This window comes from Pseudorca crassidens, chromosome 12 (assembly GCF_039906515.1).
Source record: "Pseudorca crassidens isolate mPseCra1 chromosome 12, mPseCra1.hap1, whole genome shotgun sequence".
In the NCBI taxonomy this organism is placed as follows: Eukaryota; Metazoa; Chordata; class Mammalia; order Artiodactyla; family Delphinidae; genus Pseudorca; species Pseudorca crassidens.
The window spans coordinates 74,037,719-74,058,501 of NC_090307.1; the positions used below are offsets into that span (position 1 = coordinate 74,037,719).

Consider the following 20,783-nt stretch of genomic DNA (forward strand, 5'->3'; position numbering starts at 1 on the left):
CACAAAAACAGAAAGATAGATCAATGGAACAGGATAGAAAGCCCAGAGATAAACCCACGCACATATGGTCACCTTATCTTTGATAAAGGAGGTAGGAATGTACAGTGGAGAAAGGACAGCCTCTTCAATAAGTGGTGCTGGGAAAATTGGACAGGTACATGTAAAAGTATGAGATTAGATCACTCCCTAACACCATACACAAAAATAAGCTCAAAATGGATTAAAGACCTAAATGTAAGGCCAGAAACTATCAAACTCTTAGAGGAAAACATAGGCAGAACACTCTATGACATAAATCACAGCAAGATCCTTTTTGACCCACCTCCTAGAGAAATGGAAATAAAAACAAAAATAAACAAATGGGACCTAATGAAACTTCAAAGCTTTTGCACAGCAAAGGAAACCATAAACACCACCAAAAGACAACCCTCAGAATGGGAGAAAATATTTGCAAATGAAGCAACTGACAAAGGATTAATCTCCAAAATTTATAAGCAGCTCATGCAGCTCAATAACAAAAAAACAAACAACCCAATCCAAAAATGGGCAGAAGACCTAAATAGACATTTCTCCAAAGAAGATATACAGACTGCCAACAAACACAGGAAAGAATGCTCAACATCATTAATCATTAGAGAAATGCAAATCAAAACTACAATGAGATATCATCTCACACCAGTCAGAATGGCCATCATCAAAAAATCTACAAACAATAAATGCTGGAGAGGGTGTGGAGAAAAGGGAACACTCCTGCACTGCTGGTGGGAATGTGAATTGGTACAGCTACTATGGAGAACAGTATGGAGGTTCCTTAAAAAACTACAAATAGAACTACCACATGACCCAGCAATCCCACTACTGGGCATATACCCTGAGAAAAACATAATTCAAAAAGAGTCACGTACCAAAATGTTCACTGAAGCTCTATTTACGATAGCCCGGAGATGGAGACAACCTAAGTGCCCATCATCGGATGAATGGATAAAGAAGATGTGGCACATATATACAAGGGAATATTACTCAGCCATAAAAAGAAACGAAATTGAGCTATTTGTAATGAGGTGGATAGACCTAGAGTCTGTCATACAGAGTGAAGTAAGTCAGAAGGAGAAAGACAAATACCGTATGCTAACACATATATATGGAATTTAAGGAAAAAAATGTCATGAAGAACCTAGGGGTAAGACAGGAATAAGGACACAGACCTACTGGAGAATGGACTTGAGGATATGGGGAGGGGGAGGGGTGAGCTGTGACAAAGCGAGGGAGAGGCATGGACATATATACACTGCCAAGCGTGGGGTAGATAGCTAGTGGGAAGCAGCCGCATAGCACAGGGATATCAGCTCGGTGCTTTGTGACCGCGTGGAGGGGTGGGATGGGGAGGGTGGGAGGGAGGGAGATGCAAGAGGGAAGAGATATGGGAACATATGTATATGTATAACTGATTCACTTTGTTATAAAGCAGAAACTAACACACCATTGTAAAGCAATTATACTCCAATAAAGATGTAAAAAAAAAAAAAGAATGAAGGGAAATTAGCCTTTCAGAGGTGGGTGGGAATGGAAAGACAATCCACTCTAACCCGCCCTCCCCTTTTACAGATAAGGAAACTCCAAAGTGAAGTTATCTGACAGATCTGAAACTGAGGAATCCTTCCTCCCCCAAATTATGATATTGTGGCTTTTTCCTCAGTCTGCCAAGGCAATTTTTCCATTTTTCAGCTTTTTCTCCAGACATCAGCACTCTGGTCTGAGAGCGGAGACTGCTCACGAGCGTTTCCACAAGACCAACTACATGCAGTGGAGAATTCAGCACAAGCAAACCACCCTTGCCTTCAAGAGGCTTCCAACACAGGCAGGACAATCAGAGCAACTCGGAACCAAACTCCTGGTGCTGACCGCTACCAGAAGTCTGACTGCTACCATGGGACAAAAGCCAGGTCTTGGAAAAGAGTAGCAAAAATTTTAATGGAAAGTAGAGACGAGGATGACAAGTGGTCTGACGCTAGCACACTGGACCTCTTAAGAGAGCAAGAAGCGAAAAGCAAGGGGATGGGCTAAGAGGCTGTGATGGTGAGCCGGGCCTGAGAAAGGCCTGTACTGATCCCGGCAGCGGCAGTGAGACAGAGGAACAGAAAAACTCAGGGAGCGTAACGGAAACCAGGATGTCAGAGCTGATCACTCACCACAGCCACTTCCCAAGTAAACCAGAGGGCCTAGGGGACAGGAAGTGACACCAAGCTGGTATTCCCAGGCTTCCTCATGGGTCATTTCGGACCCCAACTTCCACTGGGCTGTCCAACTGACATGTGCACTGACAGCGCTCAGGCTTTAGGATCAGCAGCCCCACCTGCCTGAGGTCTCCTGGGCTGCACCACAGCGTCCTTTTCCCGTCTGCTAATGCCAGGGCATTCTGTTCACGCAGGCTAGGGAGGAAGGAGCCACGAGAAAACACGAGTGGAGATGGAACACAGTCAAACCTTCACAGCTCAGCTGAAAACAAGTGCGCCTGATCCCCAAGGACAGGAGGGCTAACTAACACCTGTCCACTCATGCCAAATGGGACACATGTGGGGCTGCTGCTAATTCCTCCCCTTGAATTCCCTTCCTCGTGGCTCTGGGCCCACTGCTAAGCACAAAAGGAGAGAAGTTAGTTTTGCCAGTCTCCTTCTACCCTTTCAAGGCATGTGCAGAAGCGGCCTCTCTCCAAGCCTAGGGCGTGTGGCTGGGCTGAGGTGACAAAGCCTTGGCAGGCTGGTGAGCAGGCGTGTTCCTCAGCCCAGCTGCTGCCAGACCTTCCCAGCTGACCACCAGGACCAGAGGCTGAGAGCACCTGGTGGAGGAGACGGCAAATGACTTGCTTCCGCTTGGCCGGGGTCCTCCATGTGTGAAACAGTATGAATACTTCTCAAACTGGAGGAGATAAGACAGCTTCCATGAGGTGGTGAAAACCAAAAGAAAAGCACATCCACACAAAAGCCAATGTACAGCCAGCTGGTCTCAGGATCCATTTCCCTACCCGACCATCTGCACAAGTGAGCAGAAGCCGGAATCCCTGCCATTACCTTCCAGCAAGTGTTTCAAAAGTAAAGTTAACAAAGAAGAAGGGGGAATTACACCATATACCAAAGAGTTGATATCCTTCATATATAAAGTTTTTATAGATTCCAAACATGAAAATCCCAGTAGGAAATTACACAAAGTACATGAAGAGGTAATTTACAAAAGAAACACAAATGGCATTTTACCTCCACTCCTTCCTGAAATCCTAACAAAATGACAGGAAAGGAATAAAAGCTGGTATAAACACCAAAGGAAAAGCGAAAGGACACTGGAAAGGAGCCTACAAGAGAGCAAATGTGACCACAAAACCGTGGAAGAGGAAAGCTGTCAGGCAAGTGTAACTGACAGAAGTGAGTGTTCTCCACTCAGCTGCGGTCTCAGGAGGAGCGGCTCACAGAAGGACACCAGGCCCACTGTGAAACCGCCGAGCACTCAGAAGGGAAACAGACGTGGGAGAGGGGCTGCAGGGAAAACTGACCAAAAACCTAATAAGGAGCAGCTAGACACCCAGCTCTGCTCCTGAGTGCTGCACCATCAGGGGCCACCCCTCACCCGTCCCAGAAGCCACAGGGCAGGCCCTGGACAGAACACCACCAGCACAGGTGAGCACGGGTACCAGCAGGTACCACACAGACGACCTGGTCCTGTACAGGGGAGCCTCCAGCCCCGTGTTCTGGAAGCTCCCAGAAGGCTGGCTGCCTGGCTGAGATAGCACCCGCCCTGCCCCACAGGAAGTCAGCCCTCACCACCCTCTGTGAGGTCCACCACCCACCCAGCCCCCCTACCCACACAGGCACTGGGGTCAGTTTTTTGGGGCCCACTAATCAATGTGAACGGACATTTGAGGAAGCCCTTCAACCTGAAAAATGGAGACAATCTTTCCTCTTCACTCAAATAGGCCAAGATACCATCTAATCTCACCAACAATATGAATATTAACATAAATATGGAAAGTGCTTTGAATGTCTTCACTGAAAGACATCACACAAATCTGCCGGCTGGTTGACACACCTTTAAAAGTCATTTCTGTATTACACAGAGTGACGTATGTTACACAAATTTTCATCTAACTACACGAAGTCAGAATGATAGACAGGTTCTTTTGCTACAACCATGGAGGACAGTTAGCTATAGAGCAGAGAGAGTGAGAAAAGCCGGGGCTCCCGGAGTGCTGTGCTGTCTGGGCCAGGCCATTCACATCCAAGGTCGAATCTGATCTGGGCTCAGCTGCCCACATGTGGCACAGCTGCTTTTGCTGTGCACAATAGAGAAAGGCAATTAAGAGGGCAGGCTCCAGAGTCAGGCAACCTTGTGAGTGAGAAGCACAGCTGTACCATTTACTTCCTGGCCGTGGTTCAGTAGGGCAAAGTCATAATCTCCTTAAGTGTCAGATTCTCTATCTGGAAAGGGGTACATTACATATAAAGTTAAAGTGATATTAAATGAGCACTTGCTAATGGGACTATAGCAGGAGATGATTTCGTTGAAGTACCCTGTCTGGTTAAAAACACATAACTAAATACACAATAAATGTCAGCTATTGTTATCATCCTAGTACTTAACATAAGGTAATCCAGATTCAAATCCCAGCTCTGCCACTAACCTTTACGACCCTCCGTTTCCTCATCTATAAAATGAAGGGGATGATACCCATCATAAGAATTAAAAACAACATCTGACAACCCAGGTCCAGATGGCTTCACTGCTGAAGTCTATCAAATATTTAAAGAATTAATACCGGTTCTTCACCAATTTTTACAAAGAATAGACAGGAACAAATTTCCAAACAAATTTTATGAGGCCAGTATTACTCTGATACCAAAATCAGACAAAGACATCACAAGAAAACTAGACTAATATCTTTTATAAATATAGACACAAAAATCCCCAACAAAATACTAGCAGACCAAATCTAGCAACATATGAAAAGGATTATACACCACGACCAAGTGGGACTTATCCCACAATGCAAGGTTGGTGTGACATCTGAAAATCAATTAATGTAACATGTATCAATCAGATAAAAACCAAAAATCACATGATCATCTCACAGAAATCTGACAAAATCAGAACAAGGACAGACATATAGGCCAATGGAATAGAACTGAAAGCGCAGAAATAAATTCATACATCTTTGGTCAAGCGATTTCGACAAGGGTACCAAAACCATTCAATGAGGGGAAAAATAAGTCTTTTCAACAAATGGTGCTGGGACCATTGAATAGCCACATACAGAAGAAGCTGGACCCTGACCTCACATCATATAAAATAATTAACTCAAAATTGATCAAAGATATAACTATAAGGGCTTAAAACTTTAAAACTCTTGGGAGAAAACATAGGAATAAATCTTCATGACCTTGGATCTGGCAAAGGATTCTTAGATATGACAGCAAAAGCACAAGCGACAAAATAAAAAGTGTACAAAATGGACCTCATCAAAATTAAAAACCTCTGTGCTTCAAAGTCACCATCAAGAAAGTGAAAAGACAACCCACAGAATGGGAGAAAATTTTTGTAAATCATATATCTGATAAGGCACTTGTATCTAGAATATATAAAAAATTCCTACAACTCGATAATAAAAAGACAAATAATCCAATTTAAAAATGAGCAAAGTACTTGAATAGATATCTTTCCAAAAAAGATACACAAACATCCAATAAGCACATGAAAAGGTGCTGGACATCTTTAGCCATTGGGGAAAGGTAAATCAAAACCACAATGAAGGGCTTCCCTGGTGGCGCAGCGGTTGAGAGGCCGCCTGCCGACGCAGGGGACACGGGTTCGTGCCCCGGTCCGGGAAGATCCCACATGCCGCGGAGGGGCTGGGCCCGTGAGCCATGGCCGCTGAGCCTGCGTGTCCGGAGCCTGTGCTCCGCAACGGGAGAGGCCACGGCAGTGAGAGACCCGCGTACAGCAAAAAAAAAAAAAAAAAAAAAAAAACCACAATGAAATACCACTTCACACCCACTAGGATGGCTAATATCAGGCCAGAGAATAACAAGTACGGATGAGGATGCAGAGAAATCAGAACCCTCATACACTGGTAGCGGGAATGTAAAATGGTGCAGCTGCTTTGGAAAGCAGTCTGGTAGTTCTGAAACGATTAAACAGAGTTATGATGTGACCCTGAAATTCCACAACTAAGAATATACCCAAAAGAAATGAAAACAGGTATTCACACAAATACTTGTACAGGAATTTTCATAGCAGCGTATTCACAACAGCCAAAGGGTGAAAACAACCCATATGTTGGATATCCACTGGATGAACGGAAAAACAAAATGTGATATATCCACACAATGGGATGTTATTTGGCAATTAAAAAAAAAAAAAAAGTTGGGGACTTCCCTGGAGGTCCAGTGGCTAAGACTCTGAGCTCCCAGTGCAGGGGGCCCGGGTTCGATCCCTGGTCAGGGAACTAGATCCCACATGCATGCTGCAACTAAGAGTTCGCACGCCACAACTAAAGATTCTGCATGCCGCAACTAAAGAAACTGCATGACGCAACTAAGACCCAGCGCAGCCTAAATAAATAAGTAAATATTTAAAAAATAAAATAAAATAAAGTACTTACTAATACATGTACAACTTGGATAAACCTTGAAAATATTACGCTAAGAAGCCAATTACAAAAGTCTACATATTATGATTTCTATTCACACGAAAGCCCAGAATAGGCAAACCTAGAGACACAGAAAGTAAATTAGCAGTTGCTTGGAGGGGAGGAAGCGGTACTGCGGAATAGCAGGTTACAGCTAAAGAGCACAGGGTTTCTTTCCGAAGTGATGGAAATATTCTGTAATTTGTGGTGACAGTTGCACATATTTGTGAACAAATTAAAAAGCACTGATGTACACTTCAAGTAGGGTGAGTTGTATGATATGTGAATTATACCTCAATAAAGCTGTTCTTTAAAAATCTGCAAAGTACCTAGCATAGAATCTGAAGCATAGTAATAGGCACTGTCCCATAAATGTCAACAATTGTTATTTAAGAGACTGCTAATAGGTTTCCCTACCCAAAGGGAGAAAACCGAAATCAATTTCCTACTGATTATGAGCCAAAAGTATGATTTTCACGTTAATGAACTAGTATCAGTTATCAAGGAACCTTTACAAAATTTTATGTTCTCCCACCTCAGTATGCTGTTTACTACAAAAAAAAAAACCCTCTTCTCAAGAAAGAGGCCTGCATTATCAAATGGTATTAGTGTTTCACCAATTTTTTTAAACGCTTGGCTATAAATTTCCAAACGTCATATCATCAAACTTAGGCGTTCTTTTATTAAATATCTTGTTCCAAATTATACAACTAGAGTGTCCCCAAAACTAAAGCATTTTATAAAGAAATCTAATTTTCAGTTATATTAAAAGGAGTAAGTGAAAGAATCCTGAACTAATACATAGACACAAAGTCCAAGGATAGAGTACATTCAATTTTGTGGGGGTGGGGGGTGGCACACCCCAAGGCATGCATAACTTCCCCCACCAGGGATAGAACTCACGCCCCGTGCAGTGGAAACCCGGAGTCTTAACCACTGGACCACCAGGGAAGTTCTCAATTTTAAATGTCTTGTCAGAGTTCAACCTTGGAGAGGTTGCCTGCTCATTAGGTCTTTCAAGTACAAATTCTTCAAACTGCATAGGGCCTTTTCTTAGCAATTATCACAGTAATAAAGGATCCTCGTAGTAATAAGGAGGGAGACAATGTAGCAACAAGTCATTCATTAAGCAAATGAAAGAAATGTTTACAAATTTCAAAATAAACTGATTTTAGAAAAAATGCAACGTGGTTTTTAATTTCCACAAAATGTTGGGAATTACAAACCCTACCCAAGGCCTTATAATAGGCCTGCCCAAATTTCCAATAAGACTGGGACTATTCTAGAATGGTTTTCTTTATAATAAAAACTGAGGTGTCTTTGAAAGACAATGTGAGAGCAGGTTGAGAGCACAGGCCCAACTCTGAAATGCTCTCTCTAAGATGTGGTTGAAACCTCAGTTTTAGAAACAAAGACACATGTCTCCTCTGCCCAAGTTTCTAGATGATACTGAAGGCCAAGCAAGAGTTAAGTCTTGATTGTCCAGCAGCCATCGTAGTAAACCTCTTTTTAGTTTATCTATCTTTTTTATAGTCACCATGCTGTACATTACATCTTATAACTGGAATTTTGTACCTTTAGACCCCTTCACCCATTTCATCCACCCCCCTAATCCACCACCTCTGGCAACCACCAAAATGTGCTGTCTCCATGAGTTTGGGTTTTGTTTTGTTTTTGTTTTCATTTTTAAGATTCAACATGTTAAGTGATATAGAGCAGCAGTCCCCAACCTTTTTTGGCACCAGGAACCGGTTTCATGGAAGACAATTTTTCCATGGACCGAGGTGAGATGGCGTGGCGGGGATGGCTCAGGCAGTAATGCGAGCCATGGGGAGCAGCAGATGAAGCTTCACTCGCTCGCCCACCACTCACCTCCTGCTGTGTGGCCTGATTCCTAACAGGCTGTGGACCCCTGATATATTGAAATGTTATTTGTCTTTCTCTATCTGACTTACTTCACTTAGGATAATGCCCTCAATATCCACCCATGTTGTCACAAATGGCGGGATTTCCTTCTTTTTAATGGCTGAATAATATTCCATCATACCACATTTTCCCATCCATTTATCTGTTAATGGACACTTAGGTTGTTTCCACTATCTTGGCTATTGTAAATAATACTGCAGTGAACACAGGGGTGCAGATATCTTTTCAAGACAGTGATTTAGTTTCCTTTGGATAAATACCCAGAAGTGGAATTGCTGGATCATATGGTAGCTCTATTTTTAATTTTTTGAGGAACCTCCATACCATTTTCCATAGTGGCTGCACCAATTTTACATTCCCACATAAATTTCTAATGAGTAGATAATATATTCTTGTTTTCTGCTCCAAATAAAGAAAATCTAAAAGCTGACTACCAAGATCCACAATACTTAGCAGCTCATCTAAGGAAACAAAAATGATTAAAATTTTCGTTACATGTTGGGTAAACATCTTAACCAAGAACAAGCTGTAAAAATAAGGTCCATGGTTTAAGGACTTATTTTATAAGCATCACAGTAAAGTTTGATAAAAATCATTCTCAGAAGAAAATTTCCATCTTACAGTCAGTTGATCATCCTCAACCTCCAGGGGAGTGTGAAGGCATGCTTCTTATGGTACTGCCTAGTCAAGTTACAGAGAAAATTTATTGCACAGGCCATACAAGAAATGTGTTGGGTGTTGGGAGGGAAAAATGTAGACAAGACAGGGTGTTTACAATACTGTAATGGCACCAAATAAAATATACTCAAAACACCTGAATAAATGTTACTACCTTTTCTCTATTCTCTCTGTCTACTTCCATCAATCTCGTAAAAAATGACGACAATTTTGACATTTTCCTGTTTAAAGATTCCAGCAGATGCACTTCTATGGTTTGTATGAAAGGAAACACATCCTGCTAGGTACACATACAGGAAAACCCCTACTAGCAGCAAAATCCTGCTCGGCACATTAGCTGAGACCATTCCAGAGCGTCAATTACTCAAGGACTCAGAAGGCTGAGCACGTCCCCTAGCCAGCAGCAACCACAGGAGACTCCAGAATGTCCCAATAGGGAAAGAACACATTCCCTCTAAGTTGATGCTTTTCTGGCCCTTTTTAATGTGGGAGAGATCGGACACGTTATTTAATAGAAAGTGGCAAGCAGGACAGCAGAGGAGGAAACAAATGTCCCGAAATCAGCTATTTAAATGGCAATGCCAACAGTTAAAAATTCTTTGTAAGAAGTTAGAAAGGTAATATGTAAGCCTACGTAGAAGACACATTCACAAGAAAGCAGACACCGAAAGGAAATACGGGAGGTGCTCTGATTAAATACAAAAATTCAACGTTCATCATTTCTGGATATGAGACGGCTGTGCTTTTTTTTGAATGTCCTTAAACAAAATTCATCAGTGACACTTGAAGAGTTCACCTAACAAATCATTTGTACTGCATCCAATTCCTTAGTTAACAGATTCATATATGAGATACTCAAGAAAAATACGCCTAATTTACCTACTTTAATAGAAGTTGTTTTACGAAGGAAGAAAAAAGACCGCATGCAACAATTTGCTTTATATAAAGCACAGCAGAAAGTCAGATAGATACACAACATTCCTCATACACAGCAGCTAAGGCTGAAAGGTTTGCACTCCACTTAAGACAACTGACTGCAAGTATGGAACAGCCCTTATGTTGGTTCAGTTTATCATGACACCAAGAATGGCGAAAGTAAAGGGTGAAAATTCACGCTCATTATAGCCTTCCAAACGCTTTCATCCCATTATCCACCCAGGTACTAGGTTAAAATGCCAAGAAGGAGGCGTACCGACTCTAAGTGCACTTTGTTTCGACTCAAGAACCCATTATCATTTTGGTTTTTAAACGTTTCTTGGAATGAAAAGACAAAGAAATGCAAGTCGGATTTACCAAGAAACATCCAGGCTGGGTCCTCACAGAAGCCTGGAGTAAAAAGGGTCACCAGTTCCGGACTTTCATTTTCAGCCCAGAGACACTGTGTGACTTGCCCAAAGACAAAGGACTTTGGAGAGAGATACGATGACCTCGAACCACAAACTATGGAGCAATTCAACTTTTCACCCCCTGAACTTTCATACTTTTTCAGTGATAAACTCCACACTCACATACAGTTTGGCTTTCCCACGTCAGCCAGTGATGCCTCTCAGAACCGCTCCATGGGGTGCTGCCTCCACAGCTCACAGTTCCACCTGGCCTGTTGGTGCCGTTTTTAAATAGGAAACTGCGCTTGGCTCACACTTTATACAATACACAAACTGGCTGTTCGCATTCAAATATGCTGAGACCAACGAGAGAGAGCATTAGCTGTGCCAAAGGAAACCAATCTTTGCTTCTGACTGAAAACCCTCAGGCTTAGGCCAGAGGGCTCTGTGCTCAACTGTCCAAGAGCCTGAACCGACATGCCTAAAAGGCTGGAATCAACACATCAAGAACAAGTTCTAAAAGGTGAGGTGCAACGGACAGGCTTTTACTCTTTTTAAAGCTTTCTAAGAAAAGGACTCGACTTTCACACTTTACAATTTTATACTCATTTTAGGAACTGGTTACAAAAAGAAGTGGGGGCTGCCTGCCATCAACACAGGCACTCCCCGCTCCCCGATGACAGAGTGAGACGTGCAGCTCTGAGAGTGACTGCTGAAAACGCAGTCTGACAAGAGACCAAATGAGCTATGTACGTACATCAAATCACCGCGAGGCCCACTTTAAATATCTTACAATTCGGTGTGTCAACTACACTCAGTAAGGCTGAAATTTAAAAAAAAAAGAAATGAGCGTGACATGGACAGCAAAATAACAACAGATAAAGATCCTAAATACAGAAACCCCAAATCCTCAAATCCACTCTCTCACACTTGTATTAAAGAGAGACCCTTTACAACTAAAAGATGCCCAAAAAGGGCCTGGAACTCCCTTAAAATAAAGAAGAATGACACGACATGAATTTTACAGTTACTAACACATGAGATTACAAGGTTGTAGGGGTCATCTCTAGCTCTTCAGTGACAGAGTTTTTTTTTTACTACATTATCAAAGGAAGAGCAGATTTTTCAGAACATAATGTGTCAGGATGACATGTTTACAATCTCTCTCCCAGTTTTCTGCTTATCACCAGCATCTTTATAAACACACCCACTATACCCCTCCCTGGAGCTTTGAGAAAGGACTGCTGAAGAAACCCCATCAGAGACAGCAGCAGGCGTTGCCTGCCCAGACAACGCGGTGGAACTGAGTAGAATCCTCTGAGCTGCTAGCATCTCACTGAAGTGCCCCACAGGAGATCAGGCTCGGAAGCTCGACTCTGCCTCTCTCTTCAAAGAGCCAAATTAATCCCAAGAGCTCTCATCCCAACTGAAGAACTTTTACCGCCATGACTGGCCCAGCACTCTCACTTAAAAATTAATGACGAAAGTGTTTCAAAATACTCTTTCTATACTGATGACCTACTTTTCTTATCAACAACTGGGGGAAAGCACACTGTGTACGACTGTTCAAACTTGTTAAGTCTGTTTCCACTACTTAGTCAGATGGAGTTTCTCGGAATAAAATTTTCATAATTCTTTGGCAATATACCTATACCAGGAAATGAAATTACTGGACTCCAAGATCTTTTTGTGGGGTTTTTTTTAAGGCATTTTTATGAAGACCCTCGTAAGGCTAGCCATAGCAAAAGTAGCAATGTCAAAAAAAACAGAGTAATCTCATTCAACTGAAGAATTTCTGTCTTCCCTTTTTTTTTTTTTTTTTTTTTTTTTCCCCCGGTACGTGGGTCTCTCACTGTTGTGGCCTCTCCCGTTGCAGAGCACAGGCTCAGCGGCCATGACTCACGGGGCCAGCAGCTCCGCGGCATGTGGGATCCTCCCGGACTGGGGCACGAACCCGTGTCCCCTGCATCAGCAGGCGGACTCTCAACCACTGCGCCACCAGGGAAGCCCTGTCTTCCCCTTTTAATACCCTATACCCTGGGCAAGCAGTGATTAAATAAACATACTCTTGACCATATTTCAAGGGGAGGTAAGAGTAGGAATAACTCTGGCCTGGATACAAGACTAGCTTATCCTGACACAGTCACCTAACCACTAAATCATTTTAGTCCTATGGTTGGTTGTTTCTTCATCTATAAAATAGGAGAACTAAAATAAATTATTTCTAGGGTCCTATTATTAATATAATTATTATAATCTAAAGCCTACAAATCTATAGAGAACGCTACTTTCACTGGGATCCAGTTCACATCCCCTAACAAAACACACACAATTCAAGGAGAACGGAGTTAGCAGCACCCACGGGGTTATACACAAAACACATAAAATCGACTGTGAATGCTGAAGAGGTCTTTAATCCCAGTCACTCATCACGCATTTATTCAACAACTATTTACTGAACTCTGACCGTGCGCCTGGCGTGATGCTAGACGCTGCAGATGCAATGGTGAGCAAGGAGATGGGCCCGGCTCTCACGAAGTTGACAGTCTCCAGGAGGAGACACCACAATCAATTATTCACACCAACGTCACTGTGCTGCTGCGACAAACACTGGGACACAGAAGTTCACGGGGGCAGGGAGTCAATACAGGACAAAGAACCACTTCTTAGGAGCAGCTCCCAAGAGCCTTCTCTTTACAAGTAGGGTGTCTGAAAAGAGCAAAAACATAGCGAAAATATTTAAATTACTTATTGTGCCTTTTCAGATTAATAACTGGATCTGTGGCTTCAAAATTAAGGTAGTTTGCCCACAGAGGTGCCCAGAGCTCAAAGGTAAACATATTTAACAGGGGCTTCCCTGGTGGCACAGTGGTTAAGAATCCACCTGCCAATGCAGGGGACATGGGTTTGAGCCCTGGTCCGGGAAGATCCCACATGCTGCAGAGCAACTAAGCCTGTGCTCCACAACTACTGAGCCTGCGCTCTAGAGCCCGTGAGCCACAACTACTGAGCCCACTTGCCACAGCTACTGAAGCCTGTGCGCCTAGAGCTCCTGCTCTGCAACAAGAGAAGCCACCGCAATGAGAAGCCCGCACACCGCAACCAAGAGTAGCCCCCGCTCGCCGCAACTAGAAAAAGCCCGCACGCAGCAATGAAGACCCAACGCAGCCAAAAAATAACCATAAAACAAAAAACATATTGAACAGGCTATTTGAAAATGAAACTAACACTGTTTAAAATAAAAATGAATTTTCAGCCATCCTATAGAAAAAGCAGCAGTATACAGGCATACACAGCTCAACGATATTGCAGGTTTGGTTCCAGACCGACCACCGCAATAAAGCAAATCTCAAAATAAAGCGAGTCACAAGAAGTTTTTGGTTTCCCAGTGCATATAAAAGTTATGTTTACACTATACTGTAGTTATACACTATTAAGCATACAATAGCATTATGTCTACAAGAAATGTACACACCTTAATTTAAAAATACTTTATTGTTGAAAGCCAACTATCTAATCTGAGCCTTCAGAGAGTTATAATCTTTTTTCTGGTTGGGGGTCCTGCCTCTCTGTTGATAGCTGCTGACTGATCAGGGTGGTGGTTACTGAAGGTTGGGTAGCTGTGGCAATTTCCTTTTTTTTTTTCTTTTCTTTTCTTAGTTTTTTGCCACGCTGCGCGGCTTGCTGGACCTTAGTTCCCCGACCAGGGATTGAACCCGCGCCCTCAGCAGTGAAAGCACAGGGTCCTAACCACTGGACCACCAGGAAATTCCCGGCAATTTCTTAAAATAAGACAACAATGACGTATGCCACATCAATTGATTCTTCCTTTCACGAAAGATTTCTCTGTAGCATGAAAAGCTGTTTGATAGCATTTTACCCACACTAGAACTTTTTTTCAAAATTGGGGTCGATCCTCTGCTGCTGCTTTATCAACTAAGTTTATGTCATATTCTAAAGCCTTTGTTATCATTTCAACAATCTTCACAGCATTTTCACCAGTAGAGTCCACCTCAAAAACCACTTTCCTTGCTCATCCATGAGAAGCAACTCCGCATCTGTTCAAGTTTTATCATGAGATGGCAGCAATCCAGTCCCATCTTCAGGCCCCACTTCTAATTCTACTTCTCTTGCTATTTCCATCCCATCTGCAGTTACTTCCTCCACTGAAGTCACCCATGACGACTGGAATTAACTTCTTCCAAACTCCTATTAATGTTGGTATTTTGACCTCTTCCCATGAATCATGAATGATCTTAATGACATCTAGAAAGGTGAATCCTTTCCAGAAGGTTTTCAATTGACTTTGCTAAGATCCATCAGAGGAATCACCATCTGTGTCAGCTACAACCTTACAAAATGTATTTCTTAAATCGTAAGACTTGAAAGTCAAAACTCCTTCTTGATCCATGGACTGCAGAGTGGATACTGTGTTAGCAGGCATGAAAACAACATTCATCTCGTGGTACCTCTCCACCGGAGCTCTGGAGTGACCAGGTGAGTTGTTAACAAGCAGCAATATTTTGAAAGGAATCTTTTTCTGAGCAGTCGGTCTCAATAGTAGGCTTAAAATATTCAGGAAACCATGTTGTAAACAGATGTACTGTCATTCAGGCTTTGTTGTTCCATTTATAGAGCACAGGCAGAGTAGATTTAGCATAATTCTCAAGGGCCCTAGGATTTTCAGAATGGTAAATGAGCACTGGCTTTAACTTAAGTCACCAGCTGCATGAGCCCCTAACAAGAGAGTCAGCCTGTCCTTTGAAGCTTTGAAACCAGGCATTGACTTTTCCTCTCTAGCTATGAAAGCCCTAGGTGGCATCTTCTTCCAGTAGAAGACTGTTTCATCTATGTGGAAAATCTGTTATTTAGTGAGCACCTTCATTAATGATCTGAGCTAGATCTTCTGGATAACTTGCTCCAGGTTCTACATCAGCACTTGCTGCCTCACCTTGCACTTTGATGTTATGGAGACAGCTTCTTTCCTTAAACCTCATGAACTAACCTCTGCTAGCTCCAAACTTTTCTTCTGGAGCTTCTTCACTTCTCTCAGCCTTCACAGAATTGAAAAGAGTTAGGGCCTTGATCTGGATTAGGCTTTGGCTTAAGGGAATGTTGTGGCTGGTTTGATTTTCTCTCCAGACCGCTAAAACTTTCTCCATATCAGCAATAAGGCTGCTTTGCTTCTTATCATTCCAGGTTCACTGGAGACCTTCAAGAACTTTTCCTCTGCATTCACAACTTGGCTAACTGGCCCAAGAAGCTTAACTGTAAGCCTATCTTGGCTTTCGACGTGCCTCACTCACTAAGCTTAATAATTTCTAGCTTTTGATTTAAAGTGAGAGACATAATACTCTTCCTTTCACTTTAACACTTAGAAGCCAGTGTAGGGTTATTAACTGGCCTAATTTCAACATTGTTGTGTCTCAGGGAATATGGAGGCCTGAGGAGAGGGAGAGAGACAGGGGAATGGCCAGAGAGCGGAGCAGTTAGAAAACACATTTATTGAGTTCACCATCTTATTATGGGCGTGATTTGTGATGCCCCCAAACCATTACAATGGTAACATCAACGATCACTGATCACAGAGCACCATACCAAGTATAACAATGAAAAAGTCTGAAATATTGCGAGAATTACCAAAATGTGACACAGAGACATGAGGTGAGCATATGCCGTTGGAAAAAATGACACTGATAGACTTGCTGGATGCAGGGTTGCTAACAAACTTTCCATTTGTAAAAAACACAGTATCTGTGAAGTGCAATAAAATGAGGTGTGCCTGTACCTCTTGAAATCTTACTGCACCTTCAGACGAATTGTTTTGTCTGATCCTTTTTGGTAAAATTACAAACTATTTCCTTATCAGCACACCTCTCTTCTAAAGAGGGGAAAAACAAAAAACTCAGAATATCAGTGTCTACAACAGAGTACAAGAAACTGGGGAAAATGTAGTTACTACCAAATAAATACTTTACCACCACCCAACACCTTCCGAAGGTCTCAGTTCTTTAGGGGGAAAACGCCACACATCTCCTTTTACCAATAAAATGAAAATACCTCCGGGGAAGTGGAGACAAACAAAACTCACTTTAAGGAGGAAACACTTGGGCTAAGTATTTGGGGAGTGAATTCTCTATTACTAGAAGCTTTTACCAGCCTTAGCTGGTAAAACTGTAACCTTAACCATCCCAATTTCCCTCCAAACTGGATAAAGATTTGAAAAGAAAATCATAGTCCTTAATCCTTTATGTTAAATTAATTGGACTGCATAATAGTAACTACTAAAAGAGAAATTCCATACGCCTCAAATGAAAGCAGGAAGAATCCTTTTCTAAGCATTTTGAGTAGAAGGTTAGCAGAAAGATCAGGGGCTTCCCACCCCTAACAGTACTCTTCTAAAAAACTACATTTACAACAAACAAACTACATGTATGGTTTGTAGTAACCTCTAAAAACGGCCAGAAATAACACACACAAAAACGCAGCTACAGAATGATTCTTTTTTTGTGATCACATGTTACTAATAAGATATAACCAGGGCTTCCCTGGTGGCGCAGTGGGTGAGAGTCCGCCTGCCGATGCTGGGGACGCGGGTTCGTGCCCCGGTCCGGGAAGATCCCACATGCCGTGGAGCGGCTGGGCCCGTGAGCCATGGCCGCTGAGCCTGCGCGTCCGGAGCCTGTGCTCCGCAACGGGAGAGGCCACAGTAGTGAGAGGCCCGCGTACCGTAAAAAAGAAAAAAAAAAAAAAAGATATAAGCCAAAGCCTACAGATTTTCAAATTTTAATATTGCACAAATGAACTCCTAAATGATTCAACAGCTGAAAGGGTGCCCAATTCACCCTTTCTTAACGTACTTGGTTCTTGTCAATTTCTCAAGTTAAATGAACCCAAGCACATTAAATCCTTGGAGATCCAGGAGCCACTGAAATGAGCTGAGACCTGCCCTGTGATTCCCCTGGGGCTGGGCCTAGGGGCCCCTCAGCGTCCAATGCAGACACTTTACAGGCAGTCGATTAAAAGATAAGAAACTCGAGGAAAGGAGAAAGACAAGAAAGGGAAATTCAGTTTTTTCGAGGGCTACCTTAACTTTAAATCCTCATCTTGATACAAATTAGGGTTCTTCCCATATCTGTTTTGACAAACTCTCCAGCTGAAGGCACACTTCCACTAGGACGTTCCTTCATGGATTCTTTCTGAAGTCGAAGTTGCTAACCAAACCACAAATCAAAGCCCTAAGAACTCCATGCCACCAGCACTTTCAATTTATTCAAGAAGTTAGGTAAATTTGCAATAAAGTACCAATATGTGATGCCACCCTATTTTTCATCAGAATTCACACTTTAAATAACCAGAACTCCAAAATTTGCTTTACAGATAAAACGTTTCAGTAAATAAATGTGTGTATATGCTAACACACTTATTTAAACGAAAATCATGACTAGCTTATCATAAGATAATTTACTAGGCAAATGTTTACAATCAGTAGTCCTTCTACACCACAGAAAATTTCCTCTTTTCCTTTCATCTTCTAGGAAAATGGGAAGACTAACAATCACTACCACAAGTGTACCATGTAAAACTGAAATTCAATTATTCGACTAACATTTACTGAGCACCTACCATGTGTCACACAGCCCACTTGGAAACGGAGGCACAAAAACATTGTGACACTCTGCCTTCACAGAACGTGGCTAGTGTTCACTTTCACAAAGTGGAAAATAATAATTCCACACTTATGTTTACTTAAAATTTCTACTCATTTAACCCAAAATGTAATTAGGAATAGCACAGAAATCAATAACGTTAGGGACACCCACAAATTACACTTCCAGCTACCTTTATAGCTCTATATCTAAACTATGCTTACCTTTTACACAAACACACCTGTATAAACGTGTATTCTGTTCTCATGACCCTGGACAATCTGGGCCATCTCCCTTATCCATTTGACACTACTCTTCCCCAATTACACCTCCTCTGAGTCAGCCCAGCGCTATTTCACAAACCCTCGGGCAGGGCCTCAACCCAGTGTCCCAGAGACACTGACTCCCCACCACCCTGTCCTCTCAACCCCCGCAGAGCTCAGGCTCCACACAGAGAATTCAGCGTCAAGAATTACATACTTGGGGGCTAGAAGAAGCTTGTAATGTATTTTTAAAACTATTATATCTTTTAAAAGTAAATCAAATTATTAAGCCTGCCATTAACACTTTGTGAACAAGACTTTTTCTAACTGCACCAGAAAAATCAAGTCCCTGATCCTTATCACACTTAGCATCATAAAATGCTTGAATAAGACGTTCTTAAAAAACAGACAATCCAAACCCTTCAAAGAGGCAATAACAAAAAGGAAAGATCAATTATTTCCCTCTGAGGAAAGAAGGGGCTTTGTGGTAAGAGTTTATAAAGGGACAGAGATATAGTCAGGGACCAGCACACAGCTCTGGTAGCACAAGTTGCCCCAACTCACAACCATTACCCTGCCCTGATCTACTTCTCAAAGGTCCTGGAAACCAGTCACTGCTAAAACATAAGACCCTTTCAAGCTGTGTTTCCCAAATGAAAAGGGAGAGAAAAAAAAAGGATCCTGTGTATTTTGAAAAAAGCTGAGCAGATTCACTGTTTTCGAGGTTACAGGAGGAACCTTTCTAAAGCAGGCAAGGCTTCTTCCCGATTCCAGCAACCAGGGCTAGCCTTCTATATGGGCTCTGTCTGACCCCACTCGCCTTCCTTCAATTTTCCCCTTGAAACATTGTTATACTGACTACATGCCAACATTTCAGAGAGATGATGTTTATCAATAAGGAGCTTCCTTTGTAAAAATATTAACACTGTAGCTCTAAAAGGGTTGAGATATGAGTGAAATAAGACAAAGCCCATAGTCCTTCTAGCACTGAATAACGGTGCTAGCCTAGTAGGAACTGTAGCCATCCAGGAGCACATTAGCAGAAATGAATTTGAACCATCTGCCTGGCGACTACTATTTAAAGGAGATCAGCTTAAACCAGGGGAGTGGAAGCTTCAAGTTAAGAGAGAAGGAAGATGAACTTGGAGGGCTGCTGTGGCATGGATGCCACACAGCCTACACAGACAGGCATCTGGGGTGGAGCAGGGTTCCTTACTTCTTTGTCACATGACTCCCAGCTTCCAAGATCCAGAATTCAGCTATCATCATTAACAGTTTAAAAAGCTGTGCTGTGAATTAAACAGATTTCTTCAGTCTAGGCTGGGAACCTACCCACCACTGTAACACTGAATCTGTACCCAAAAATGCCTTCTCAGTTCCAAATAACTGAGTTAGACTTTGGAACACAACCCAGTCCTGGGTTGGGGACTGAATGTACACGTTGCCTCCAAAACAGAAGCTGCCTCTGGGCTCTCAACCTTTCATGGTTGGAGAACCACATGACTCACAACTATCCTTCGCAGGTAAGATGTATCATTTGTTCCACTTGACGATGTATAATAATTCAGCCCAGTGCACGTACGATAGCTCTATACTGCATAAGAAGACCAGGGACGTTTCAGGGTATGTATGTATGTATGTATGTATGAATGAATAAATAAATAAATACTTCCAATTTCCTTTTTCCTATGTAACACTGTAAAGCAACAGCGGTTCCCATTAAGAGAGAGAGCCTAAGGGATGGTTACTCTATTTCTAAAACAGACAACATGCATCTTATTAAATATCACCCCAAAGAGCTGTGGTCAGCACTTGTTGGCTCTGGCCTTTCTCTTGCTTGCCAAGAAAAACTCGGATGACATTGTTAAGCTAAAGACACTACTAACCGCAAAATTAATTCACCATCTAGCTTGTAAAGTGACTAGTCAGTCTCCTAATAAATCCTTCTGCTTAACGGAGATGATAGCTCAAGTTTATGTGTGTTTCTCAGTCACCGCTCAGGCAGCATTTGAGTTCTTACATTAATAAACCAGCCTCAATTCTTTAAGTTCCTAAGAATGAAAGGAATTAGTCTTTAACTAGAAAAGAATGCTTGACCATTATGAAAAGGAATTTAAGTATCTTTCATGTGAAGTAAGCAAATAATGGTGAGTAAACATTCGTCCTACAGAGGGGGAGCTTGTGAATTTTGTCAAGAACCCCGACAATGTCAAGAGTGGAAATACACCCCCAAAGGCTTCACACTCCCAACACTTCCCTTCCCATGTGT

General features: G+C 42.3%; 1 protein-coding gene across 3 annotated transcripts in view; it reads right to left on the minus strand.

Annotated features, from left to right (window-relative positions):
- Window positions 1-20,783, minus strand: part of CORO1C (coronin 1C) — an 83,984-nt gene that overhangs the window by 53,706 nt on the left and 9,495 nt on the right. The window lies entirely within an intron of this gene.